Raw genomic sequence first — 13,865 nt, 5'->3', positions numbered from 1 at the left:
TACTGAAATATGGCAGCGCGTGGCAGCCCGAGCTCGAAGCAACGAAGTGAAATTTCAGAAGGACGTGGAGGGCAACGCGTTCACGATTCATGACTTTCACCCCACTTTGCAATTCCCAATAATAATCTTTAAAAAAAGCACCTCAGATTTCTTCGTAGTGTTTCTTAGGCCTACCGTAAAAATTGGGATTGGTAGCACCCGCAGTCACGGAACTTGGCTGGCGGGGAGGCACCATTTTAAGATATGCACAGAGAAAACGTTGTTTCCATGGAAACGCCACACATGCTTAAAAACAAAAAAAAAAAACAAAAAAAACTTCCTTTATAAATAAATACAAGTCCCAAGGCTCTTTTTTTTCTGTGAAAATACTAAATACCAACAAGATATTTTCACGAAATGTAGGCCGAATCGACGTCATAAACTGCACCCCGACTTTAGGGCTAAGGACTCGGAACTAATCGGTAACTTCACATTACTATGAAAAAAAAAAAATCACAAACTGGTAAATTCTTCACGAGATATACATAACCTTATGTTTAGAAAGTTTAATCACATTTTCTCATTTTGAATCTTACCAGACCGCTGCGGAACCCTTTCATTAACGATTCCGAAACGCGAGGAGAAAATTGCGCCTATCCCATTTTTAGCAGAAAACGAAACTATTTTCTGCCGGTGGCTCACAAAAAGCGGGCTGACTGATATTTTGCTTGCAAATCAGTTTTTTTCCCCACTCGGGCAAGTGAAAAATGCATTGACAATGCGCAGAATACCCGACGGATCGGCACCATGTTGTGTGATCCCTCTTCGCATACCAAAACAGCTTCCTTCCGTTCAAACCCTGCCCGATAGTGAACCACCGGCCAAGGGCCAAGAGCAACGTGAATCAAGGGACCCACGCGATCTTTGTGAGATGCCAAAAACATTACGGCGGCGACCTTTCTCTCGCTACAGAGAGTGCAGCTCTTCCGCAACTCTGACACTTCCTAAGAAAAAGCATTTACAGTTACTCGATCTTGTTAATCAATATTAGGGTAACAAATTCGTAACTATAGGACCTGTTTTTTTATGGAAACCAAGGCAAGTCTATTTGGAGCTGTCCCGTAAGCTGCCATCTCGTAGCAGCAGCGAGACGGGCGAGGGGCAGGAACGAAAGAATACGCAACTTGCTACGACCACGCTTCGAAATACCGCACGACGCAAAATAGAATCCGCGAAACTTTCGTGTGCGGCCCAAGGGAACACGAGTAGGTGGAAATTTTCTAGATTAAATTACACTTACAGATGCAGAGCGAATTCGAATGCAGTTGATCCACCTGACAGTGGTGCGTTAACGGCAGGAAATGATCGCGTATGCAACCATTTTGATTCTCTCCATTTTGTCATGCTTTTTATTTATTTTTTACGATGCTAGAGACCCCAAGGGGATCTGTTGTAATCCTGGTCCCTATCTGGATTCCAACGAGCGACATAAGATGACGGCCTATGTTCTGGTTGATGATGACGTCATGAACCTAGCACACAGCCAATGGCGGAAGACGGAACTGCTAGGAACAATTCGCGACGAAGGCGAAAATAAACGCATAAAACATGTTAGTCATTTCTCGGAGGAATTGCTCTTTTCTGCAACGGAACTGATTTCCGATAGTCACGCGGACTCTCGCGAGACCTTCGCAAGCTGTCTCGCAAATTGTCTTGCGAAAGTCGTTTGGAGATTTCAAGGACAACAGCTCCGTTGTCAGCTGTTCTTGTGCTGTGTTAAAACAAGATCAACGATAAACAACCGAGTGCGAAAGAGGGTGGGAGGAGAGAAACAAATTGAGAAACGGGTCTAAAAAACATTTTCAGGTTATTTAAATGTAACTTCCATTTCAACTATAGACCATTCCATTTAGCGCTCTCTGGGCGGCACCATTTTGTTCGACAGCAGCGCCCTCTCCATACATCCGGGAAATTCAGCAGGTTCGGCGGGCTAAACCGAGAGAGAGAGCGCGCGCCCGACTACGCTAGCAGACGACAAACCGGAAGGTTGCCATTCTCCATCTTTGGGCTGCACCGGCGGGCTGTACGGAACAGCCCGCCGGTCTGCTGTTTCGTGGCTACCGTTGTGAAGTGGTTCGCGTTCTTAGAATAGTTATGGCTACTCCAAAATCAGCCTATAGCTCTCTGTTGTTCTATTTCGGTAAATGATCAACTAGCATATCTTTTTTCCATTACTTAAATAGCAGTTGAGTCAACCGGCAGTACTCCCCTCAACTACTGCGTGTATTGCGGCAGGAGATACGTTTTTATTTATTATTTCGGACTTCCACTCACGGTCGCTAAAGGCCTACATCAGTACAAACTTTGTATAGGAAAAAAGGTACAGCAACCGGATTTACTTTTCGCCGGAGAGACCGGGCAATCTGACACAGTTTTCCTTATTTTTTTTTTATTTGCACGCACATAACAGCGCAATTGGACCCTGTGAGTCTTTTTATCTAGCATATTATTACACGATAACTGGCTTACTAAAATCTGCGCATTTGCGCTTGAAATTTACAAAATGACGCGATTTTAAACAGAGTTTGTACGCCAGCCGGATGCTAGGTACAGCCCACTCGGCGGAGCAGACGAAATGCGGATGAGAGGGCATTTTTTTTTTCTATTACCTTCTCTGCTCTGACCCTAATGGAACGGTCTGTAAAGTAACTCATTTTCGTTGCCAAAAGTTACTGCTTTAGTAGCAATGATGCACCCAAGTAAAAGTAACAAGAAACGATGTTGTTCTGACATTCCAACATTTGTTCGACTTGGTTGCTTACAAATGGTAAACTGATCGAGTTTGTAAAATAAGACGAATAATAATAATTGAAAAAAAAAACGAATGGGCACAAGTTGTTTTTCTTTTCATCTTTTATTTTGGTTCATTCGCATCTAGCTATGTCTGTAGTTAACGATACTGGGTGGGGGTAAAAATTTCAGCAATTTCAAATTGATGTTCGGGGGCTCGGGGACAGAAATAGTGGGATACATTATATCTGCGGTAGCTAAGCAACCTGCAGTGGAGTGGTACAAGCGACGGAATGCGTCATGACGCCTGGTAGCCATTTTGGTGTATGGTGTCCTCCGTTGACGCCACAGACGTAGTGCCCCAAGAGGTAGTTCGTGCGGAAACATACCTCTGGCCAAAGAATTTCGTTTAATTCTGTCTTCCGACAGAAGGCGCTCAAAACAAAAGAATCGGCGGAACCTTGTTCAGCGCATTCAATTTATCGTTGTTACCGTTGCCGGAAATTAAAACTCCCCGGGAGCAGAGGTCACAGCAGACACGAAGCAGCCAAACGGCAACACAAACCCCTACAACTAAAAACAAAGCGCGCTAAACATCGAGACAAAAAAAAAAAAAAATCCACAAACCGGTACTTTCTATTTGCGATTGAATCAAACTTCCGAAGTGGAGGGTTCTGAAGTGGGATGCGACGAAAGGGGTAAACATGGGCGCACAGAGAGTAAAGAGGGCAAGATCAAAGAGAGGAAAAAGAATAAAACAAACAAACGAAACACCCGGAAGACGGTAGAACAACGAAACAGGTTTGTTCTTATACGAAAGACCGCGCAGGGTTTTTTGCACATGCGTGTGTGCCTTCGTGGGCTTGGGAGCGTGCGAGTGCGCGTGCATGATGTGTATCACAAGCGCATGCGGTCGCGCGCGTGCCATTTTGCACGCGCGCCATGATCGACACCTTGTAAAATTCAAACTCCAAACGGTCATACCTATCTGAAATTGGGTACGTGATCGTCGTTTCGCAAAAAGGTTGTTTTTTTTTAAATATTTTTAGAGCTCAACTTGGAGGTGGTAAAATATAAGAAAAAGGAAAAAGCAAAAACGGCGGCCGTGCAATTCCTAGGACGAAGTAAAACGTTTGAGAATGCATAGTAGAAGCTGACAACGAGCAGGATAATCGCGATAAGGAATAATTTCAACGAAATGTATGAATGATGACCAGCTGGGACCAAGCTCGCAAACCAGTTTACAGACGACGGACAACCGGTATAAGACATAGGAAATGCACGCCCGTCGTTTTTAAATTATTCGTAACATTTCGCCACATCCGAGTTAAACTCCACAAAAAATTAGACATAAGACATTTTGCAAAACGGCGTTCATGCGCCAAGTTTCAGGTATCTACGTTTCGAATTCGAACTTCGCAAAACGCGCATAATGCGCCTGGTCATTATTCCCTCACCCTCATACAAAAGACAGTCCGCAGACAATGTTCAATGCGTGTTTCTTCTACGACGGTCCAGTCACATTGGCATAGAAGAATTGTCACGTCGGAAGCATGCATTAGTACGAAGATATGTCATCCAGCTTTTATACGATGTACGAGAAGTGTGAATATGCACGTGCGCGCTTGCTGATGCGCGTGGCGATTGGCATCCGCGTGCAGCGGTAAGCACGCATCTGTGGTTGAGCTTGTATTTATGCGTCCACTAATGACACACTTAGTGCGAACACGACGTCGGCGCTTTTTCCCAATGTGCTCGAACAAAGCACCGACACGGCCCAAGTTTCACCGCCTTAAAGTTGTCTTTCAGTCGAGGCGCTCCGTTACACATTGTCAGTAGTTTTGATGACAGCTTTACAGTTGGTTAGGGAAAACAGGAATCCCGGCGACCGCATGTTTGGGCTACCTGTGTTGAACTTGGTGACCTCATTTGTTATTTGGAGCGCTTTGTTCCGATCGCGGCGCTGTGTTTATTCCTACTAGTGGACAAATTTCCGTGTGCACACGTGCGCACATGGGTAGGTTTTTGAGCTGGTACGTGGGCGTGCACATGCGTGTGTGCGCTTGGCCGCGTGTGTTTTTATTAATGATCTATAGGATGCGGGAGAACTCACCACGTGTTCCCGAAAAGTCACGCGAGATCTGATGGCGTCACGAAACTCTCGGCGCCCACAAAGTAGGAAACGAGAATCGGCGAAATGAGGTCACGCGACGGAATGCCATTTCCCGACTTCTCCTTGGAAACCCCGAAATATTTCTAACCGCTCAACCTTCCGTCTAGTGATACAAGCCCGATGCAACCACCGATCGTAAATAAGGGACGATAACGTCTATCTTTATCTCTAATAATAATTTTGTGTGTATGTTTATATAGTAGAAAGTTAGTCGGCCTCAATGGGCGTCTGGTGTCTCAACTGTCGATGATAAATTTAATCATTGCTGTACAAACGCTAGCCTGGGGCCTATAAGGTGCACCACGCAGTAGTGATACACGACCGCACGCCGGTACAATGCTCATCCAGATCGAAACGGGCAGGGCTGGGGACTGAGCCCAAGATATCTGGGTTCTGTAGCGCGAGCTTTTGCTTTACTCGCTCCGAGCTGGTGTGCGCTAGCCCACTCGGCCACCGATTCCCCTTATCCCTATTGCAGTGTATCATACTTGTGCCTATTTTAAACGCTCTACTCAAGATACTGCATTTCAAAATACTTTTGATATATAGTATCTTTGGTATCTTGCAAATACATTTAGTCTGGAGCAGGAATCGGCAACCTTTTTCAGCGGCGGGCCGAGTAGCCATGGACCCGACAAGGAGGGGGCCGGACAACAGGTCGCAAAAAAAAAAAAAAAAGAGGGGGGGGAAGTTGAAGAAGAGGCATAAAGGAAGAGAAGATGTTCTCCTCCCAAGTATGGGGTGCCGGACAAACCCCATTTGAGGTCAAAGCCATTGTTGATGGTAACCCGTTACAAGTAGCTACGTTACTGGTAGCGCTTTACTGTTTTCAGTGACTTAGTAACTAACTCGTTACTTTTTTTCAAAACAGTCAGGGGTGACGTGCTTATGTTATTGTTTTCAAGTAACGTGTATACCGTAGTTACGTTACTCGTTACTTCTACTAAAATCTTAAAAAAGTTACACTTTAATTTGTTTTGTGTTTTTAGGTGCCAAGCCATCTGAATTTTTTAGTTTTTTTTTTGCGCTTTTCTTTACGTTTTTTGTTGTGAGTATTTAGGTGGAACAGTAAAAAATAAAAATTAATTACGGTCAGTTTTTGCATGAACATAACGTTTCTTGAAATATGGCGCTTATGCGTACCTGTACCGTCAAAACAGTAAAACGTGTTCATTCATAATTACAAAAAGCAACGCAAACGTAACATGCGTTGCTTTTTATCGGTAACGGGTCGGTAACGCGTTACTTTTATTTAGAAGTAACGAGTAACGTACTTCGTTTCAGCGCTGGTGAAAACCGCCATGTGGTCCTGGAGTTTGTGTGAGGAAGCGGCAGAGAGGGGGGAGGGGGGGGGGGGGTGCTTTTTGATGTCGTGCTGGGTGCCGCATAAAACTGCCTTACGGGCCGTGGGATGCCGACCCCTGGTCTATAGAGTATTTGCTACTCTATCTTAATTACATTTCTCGCTCTCTTGTACCTAGTATCTCAAGTACATTTTGCAACCTAAGAAAAAAATATTTGACGGAACAATCTACGGAAAGAGGGATTGTCAGACTCCAGTGCAAAGTTGACCCGATTGCAAACAAGGAGAGCCAAGCGGCCGAACACAGAACAGGAAAAAAGGCACGAGCTACACGCAGTCTCCAAATGTCAAAGAAGGACAAAATGGATAGCACCAAATACGCCTCCTCTCTGTGTCATCTGAACCGCTTTTCTTTTTCTTTTCTCTTCTGGTTTTGCATGGAGTTAGTAAAGTGCTGGTGACGTCATCCGGAGTTTACACTCAGACCTCGCATCTTTATCTGGAGCTAGAGTGGTTCTGTCAGCGGAGGGTATTGACGCCATCGCGCGGTACGATCACAATGAATCATTTTCGGAAATCGCCGGTAAGGGGGGTTCCAGTATTAAAATGAGCGAACACGTTTTTATGCGAGCACAGGCACTCCCTAGGCCAAAGAGGCTCGACCCTGCTGGCTTTATTGAGCTGCAATGACCTACATTGGGCTTCCCCAAAGCCGCCTGTTGTGGTTTGACTTTCGCTCCGAAGCTCGTTCAAAATCGTTTATTTTATCTCCTTCCAAATGCGCGCATTGTTTGATCCTCAAAATCCCCGAAATTAGTTTTTCCGCCAAGTGGAGTTATGTATGAACTTGTGGATTCTAATTCTGATATCTTAACCATCTTGACCTCAATGCGTCAAGAATGGTTTGAACTGGTAAAAAGGGGGGAGTGGACGGGGGGTTAAAAGCGGTTTTCCGAACACTCTCCTGTGTTTCCTGTGTCTCTCCTGAACTTCTTATTCGTTTTCTTTTTCCTTTTTTTTTTGACAGAGGCTGTTTTTTTTTTCAGTCGATGTTTCTCCTGAGCGTGGACGTGTGTCGATCAATCGCGTACTTCTAAACAAGTCTGGCAACCTGCTCACCTTCTAGTTCGGCTGTTATAGATGTGCAATGCCGGACTACATGTAAAGTCCCCCCAATCGCGGCGGGGCATATTACGAACTTACTGCGGAATCCATTATCATGAGCCGATCCTGCCGTCAAACTAAAGCCTGTCCTAAAAATATTTCGGCACGCATTGTTGCATATTACGAAATATTCCAGAGTAAACTTCGATTGCAGCAGCTAAGGAGCTTCTTGAAGTTCACCAAGATCACAGTAAAATGGCATTTTCAGAGAAGTAATAAAAAATAGAGCACCCCTTTCGGACTTTTGATTCTCATATTACCAGCTTACAAAACTTGCTAAGTACTTTGGAATGCAATTCAATTACTTTTTGAAAGTATTTGCACTTTACTCGATAGTTCGTACGAAACGTAACTTGAATACTACTCTAAATACATTTCCAAATGAGTATTGAGTATCTTATCTTAAATACGTTTGTTGAGTATTTGACACAACGCTGCTAAATGTATACGTATCTTAGAGTATTTAATCGATCACGTGAGAAGTGGGATGAAATGTCGAGCATGCCAAAGGAACAATCTGGTCAAAATAAATATTCAGTCAAGTCTGAAGGTCCAACGAGCATAAATGTTCAAGTGGATCCACTTTTCAGCGACATTTGCGTAGCAAAATCAGCTACGAAAATGACCGACCACATTACTGCTAATCCACGCTACGCAACAGATTGGTTACGTTGTACGCAAATCTATAAACAGTCGGCGTTACAGGAGGCAACAGGAAACCCACGTAAAATTAAATGAGCAAATGTTGGTGAAATTACAAAAGCTTTAAGCTTAAGCATTTTTGTTTTCCCCCTCTAAGAAACTTGATAAACATAAATTGTCGTTACTTATCAAAACGGCGAGCATTGAACTTCAATATTTTCTTATATCTATATTTCTTTTTGTAAACACAGGCACGTAAGCCGATTGGATCGAATTTTAATTCTCGCTGAGAAGCAACAGTTATTTGTTTGTGTATCCATTCTCGAACAAATTTTCAAACTCGAACGAAACAGTCAAAGACTTTAAGCGCTCTTCAATTATTAACGGTGTTACGAAACTCTTTTAGACGCCGACCTTATGTTTAGATAGCAGTAGTAGTAGTAAACTTTATTTTGTTCAAGATGGGGTTTAGAGAGGAGGGGAGTGGGAGTGCCCGTCCTCCTCTTCCTCAGGCGGCGGCCAGGCCTTGGGCTTTGGCGGCGTCTTCGGCCATCTGGACGACCCGAAGTTGGAGATCCGGGTCTGAGCTAAGCAATGCAGTCTCCCACTGCTCTAAGGTGGTAATGGGAAGAGGAGGTAATGAGCTGGTGCGTTTTTGGGTGCTTATCAGGGGGCACGCCCACATGATGTGGTGAATATCGGCCCTACCTGCGCATAATTTACAATCTGCTGTATATAGCCCTGGATACAGATGACTATATGTCACTGGGTTTGGGAATGTGTGCGTTTGTAAAAGGCGCCGAGTAACTGATTGCTTTTTATCTAAGTTTTTGTGAGCGGCGGGGTAATGCCCCCTGCCCTGTCTGTAGTATTGCAGGACCTCTTTATAGGACACCATCCGGTCTTTACCTGAACGACGAAGGGATTCGAGCTGCTCATCGTGAGAGGTTGTCGTGCGGCCGCGGATGGTTAATTCTCGGGCCGCACTGTGAGCAGCTTCGTTTCCCGGGAGATCGGAGTGCGCCGGTGCCCAAACGAGATGTGTCCATCTGCGCCGGGTTTTGGGTACCTGGACTAAAATTTTGAGGGCTTCGGGCGAAATACGCCCTTTCGCGAAGTTTCTTAGAGCTGACTTTGAGTCGCTGACTATGAATTTGGCTGAGGATGAAGCGTATGCCAAGGCGATTGCGACTTCCTCCCCGACCTCCGGCGAGGTTGTAATGACTGAGCTTGCAGCGATGGTTTGATTTTGTTGATCAAGTACAGCCACTACCATGGCGTCTCGATCACGATACTCGGCCGCGTCTACATAGGCCACGTCTTTAGAATTTGCAAAGCGCTTTTGTAAGGCTCTGGCTCTTTTCTTTCTGCGCTCTTGGTTGTACAGAGGGTGGATGTTTTTAGGTAATGGTGAGACGTGTATGTCTTTTCTGACCTCTATGGTAATGTCCAGCTTTGGTCCGATTTGGGTGCTGTATGTAATCCCGAGTGATTGGAGAATATGTTGCCCCGTCGGGGACTGCGAGAGTCTCTCCAGCTGGGCAATTCTTTGGGCTTCTATGAGCTCGTCAAGAGTATTGTGTATTCCTAGAGCCTCAAACTTTTCGTTCGCGGTGGTAATTGGGACGTGTAGAGCCTTGTAGGCTCTCTTGATCATGAGGTTAAGTTTGGAACGTTCATCATTCTTTAGTTGCAGCGTAGACTATTCTGCTTATAACGAAAGCCTGTACCAGTCTGAGTAGATTAGTTTCTTTCATGCCGTGATGTCTGTTGGCGATGCGCGAAACGAGTCTTGTCGTTTGATGCACGTGTGAGTTCAGCGCCTTTATCGCTTCATTGTTGTGTCCATTGGTCTGTATTCTAAGTCCAAGGATCCTGATGCTCGATACTATTGGAATGTCCAATCCCTTTGATCTGAGCGTGATTTGAGGGGGTATGGAGGAAGTTTTTCTACCTCTGCACGTAGGCCTATACAGTAATAACTCTGACTTTTGCGGGGAACAGGAGAGTCCTTTAGGTGTTACGTATTCGTTGTAAAGTTTACTATATATCTCCGTCACTTCCTCCGGTTACCCAGAGTGTCCCGTCGTCTGCATATAAGCTATGATGTAATTTAGGGATTTTGGCTAGCTTGCTTGGCAATCCTAGCATGGCCATATTAAAGAGGTAAGGAGATAGGACCGACCCCTGGGGTGTCCCTCTGTTCCCGAGCGAAATGCTCTCCGAGGTTATCCCACCGACGGTAATAGTGGCTGTCCTGTCTGTAAAAAAGTCTTTTATATAATTGTAAGCTCTGAAGCCAATTCCTAGTTTGTTTAGCTGGGTTAGGATGGTTTCGTGGTGAACATTATCAAAGGCTTTGATTAGATCAAGGCCAAGAATGGCTCAGGTATCGAGTTCTGAGGTGTGATCACCGTCTATTATCTGGTGTTTAATTTGAAACATAATGTCCTGCGTGGACAACTTGGGCCCGAATCCAATCATCGTGTGAGGGTACAGGTCGTGGTCTTCCATGTGTTTGTTTAAGCGAGTAAGAATGATGTGTTCCAGGAGTTTGCCTAGGCAGGAGGTGAGCGAGATGGGGCTTAGGTTCTCTGGCTGCAACCTCTTCCCTGGCTTTGGTATCATTACAATTTTAGCTTCCTTCCACTGTTCAGAAATATGGTCAGTTTCCCAGCATTTGTTGAAATACTTAGTTAGTGCTTCTATGGAATCATCGTCCAGGTTTCGTATGGTTTTGTTTGTTACTCTGTCTAGACCCGGAGCGGAGTGCGTTCGTAGACCATGCATGGCCTCGCGTACTTCTGCTGCCGTAAAAAGCTCGTCCATTATTAGGTTTGGGTCTCCCGTGTATGAGGGCAAGGGCATTTTGGTATGGTTTCCGAGGTATCGATTTTTGAGTTTATTGATTAGGTCTTTGTCTGATCCTAGGTAAGTATGGATTATTTTGCTGAGGTTGTGCCTCTGCGTAGTCTTACTGTTCTCGGGATCGAGTAGGCATCTGAGTATGCGTCATGTTTTGGCCATGCCTATTTGCGCTTCCATGCCATCACACGCACTATGCCAGTTTTGGCGTGTTAGTTGGTCCGCATAGTTTTCAATTTGTTTGTTTAAGATTGTTAGGCGTTTGCGCAGGAATCTATTCAGTATGTGTATGTTTAGTCGTGTTTGTAAGCTAGCTGTTGCTTCCCACATGTGAAGTAGCTTGGCATCTGCCGCCTGGATATTAGCTTCTTCTGGTATGGTTTTGGTCGCCTGCATAACATTTTGTTGTAAGCTGTCGACCCATGCCTTTGTGTCTATTATCTCAGAAACGCTAGGTTCGTTCTTGTTTCTTTGTGATTGCCTAAAGGCATCCCAGTCCGCGGGGTGGATTCGTCTGCCTTTAGGTTTGGCGGGACCCGTTTGGATTCTGGTGGCCACTATGAAGTGGTCACTTCCCAAGTTTTCTTGCGTGTTGAGCCATGTGGCACCTGACGCGTTTTTTGTGAAGGTTAAGTCAGGTGTAGTGTCTACGCTGGTGCAGTTTCCCATGCGAGTGGGATGTGTCGGGTCTGTGAGCAACGTTAGTTGCTCCTGCTGTGCGTCTAGCCATAATAGGCGGCCCTTGCGGTGATCGGTGGAATAACCCCATGCAGAGTAGTGCGCATTGAAATCTCCTACTATGACTAGGGGTTGTTTGTTTACTACTTGTATTGCTTTCCAGAACAGACTGAGAAATCGGTGTTGCTGTTTAGGGTTGCTGTATATGTTGAGCACAAACAGACTGCCAGTTCTTCGCTTTGCTGTAGGAATAATTTTCACTAGGACGTGTTCTATCGACGTAATGCCGGTCTCTTGCAGGAGCGCCGGTATGTTTCGTTTGACTAACGTAGTGATTGTCGCGTTGCCTGTGCCCGATACATCGGGACAGAAGGACGTATAGCCTGATAATTTGCCCCCCCCCCCCCCCCCCCCCCCCCCATCTCTTGGAGTGCAATTATGTCTGGCACTTCGGAATTTTTATTTTGTAGGAACTGCCGCGGATTCCGCCTTTTACGGCGGAATCCGCGGCAGTTCCATTGCCATATGATGTGCGTAGGGTTTTTACCGCTAATCCTGGCCATCATTAGTCGGGCGGCTGTAAGGTTTAGTTACTTTAATGGGCCCTACGCTGGGCCTCTGTTGAGCGTTTTCTAGGGCCGTAATTTTGACATTACAATTCTCGGCGAATTGCGTGATCATGGTGTGGAAGTTTTTATGGATTACTTCAAATTTGAGATCAATGACCCTGGTGATTTTATCTATGATCATGTCTTCCCTGATATTACGCCTAAGGCCACGGTCCCACTAAATTATGGCAGTTTAGGTACTTCTTGGCAGGTCATTACTCATCTTTTAAATACTGTTTTGTGGGATTGATGTCATCAGAAAGGCAATGCAATCCTCTTTATTTGATATTATGTATGCGTTGGTTTTTACTGTTCATGCGCATTTGTAGCGTTGCGAATATGATGGCGTGGACCCTCACTTGCTCCGCTAGTTCATGTTTTATGAACGATCCATTAAAGATAACACGGTTCCAATATAGCAGTTTTGTTAAGATGATGTCGGAGCAGAATGTAACGATACACTTTTTTGGTATTTGCACTACTTTGTTCTTTTCATCCCTCCAAATATTGCCCTAAAATTGACATTTCTCAGCACAAATATGTTTTTAATGACACGCGTTAGGGCAATGAAATTAGCTACAGATGTAGTGCTTAAAATTGGTAATATGCAAAAAAAATTTAAAGTTGTGTAAATTTTTTTTTGTTTAGATAGTTTATATCAAACGTAGCACTTTTTTGTGCTTCGAGTCATGGTACTTCAAATGCCGCTGACAAAATAATTAAACTATGATAAAATCTTTTATAACATTTAGAGCTACAATGGTTGCATTGTAGCTCTACGGTCACATAACCTCTTCGTTAACCAATCAGCGTCGAGCAACTCACTCCTTCTCTCCCCTGTCAACCAATCAATGTCGAGCCTCGCGGTCACGCTTTTATTTGGGCTTCACGGAACGCCGAAGACATAGTCACAAAACGTATCACGTTAAAAAAGGCGCACACTGCGAATTTTACGCATTGAGACAACCTTCGCGTGGTTGATTGGGCGCAGCGGTGCAACTCAAAAAAAAAAAAAAAAAAAGGAATCATGGCGACGCGCAAGAAATTTCATCGCTGAAAAGCGTAGATTTTTAATTAAAAAAACTGCTTCGTCATCGCTGCATGGTTTTCGCAACTTGTAAAAGGCGGGGCATTCCATCCTAACCGGAACCATCTGTCGTGCCGGTTAGGGGAACTGACATACATGTGCAAATCATGAACTACAAAGGTTAGCCCGTCTACGAACAACAACAATAACAAGTAAGCAAAATGAACCTGTTATTGCGTTATTATATTTTTACAAATACACCTCATGCTTGACCTCCTGCGTGGATTGGAGGATTATCATAAAAATAGCTAAGAGTGAGGCGATTAGCGTAAGCGAAGGAAGTAAGGATCGAGGGTCGAGTTAGCTTGATTGCCTTTTGAAAGGAAGAAAGAAAAACGTCGCGTCGAGCCTGACGCTCTGACTGGCCTGTCTATTGTTGACCGAAGTCGCCGGAGCTTCGATAATGAAACGGCTAGCCTGAAACGAGCCAGCATCGTTGGACAGCGGAGACCGTATCGACCATGACGGCAACTGCGTCTCTCATGCGTTGCTTTGCGCAGAATCCACAGCGTTCACCGCAGACGACGCTGCATAGGTTCTCGTTAGGTTATCTGACGCGACAGTTTTCACTCGATG

General features: G+C 44.9%; 1 protein-coding gene and 1 pseudogene across 2 annotated transcripts in view; both read right to left on the bottom strand.

The window, feature by feature from the left end:
* LOC115309366 overlaps positions 1 to 13,865 on the bottom strand; it is a 138,268-nt gene that overhangs the window by 28,489 nt on the left and 95,914 nt on the right. The gene's annotated exons all lie outside the window — the stretch shown is intronic.
* Positions 8,560 to 13,865, bottom strand: part of LOC120838125 — a 44,511-nt pseudogene continuing 39,205 nt past the window's right edge.

This window comes from Ixodes scapularis, unplaced genomic scaffold (genome assembly GCF_016920785.2).
Source record: "Ixodes scapularis isolate PalLabHiFi unplaced genomic scaffold, ASM1692078v2 PGA_scaffold7__128_contigs__length_106722199, whole genome shotgun sequence".
In the NCBI taxonomy this organism is placed as follows: Eukaryota; Metazoa; Arthropoda; class Arachnida; order Ixodida; family Ixodidae; genus Ixodes; species Ixodes scapularis.
The sequence above is the reverse complement of the archived record's forward strand: the minus strand, read 5'-3'. Positions and strand labels throughout refer to the sequence as shown.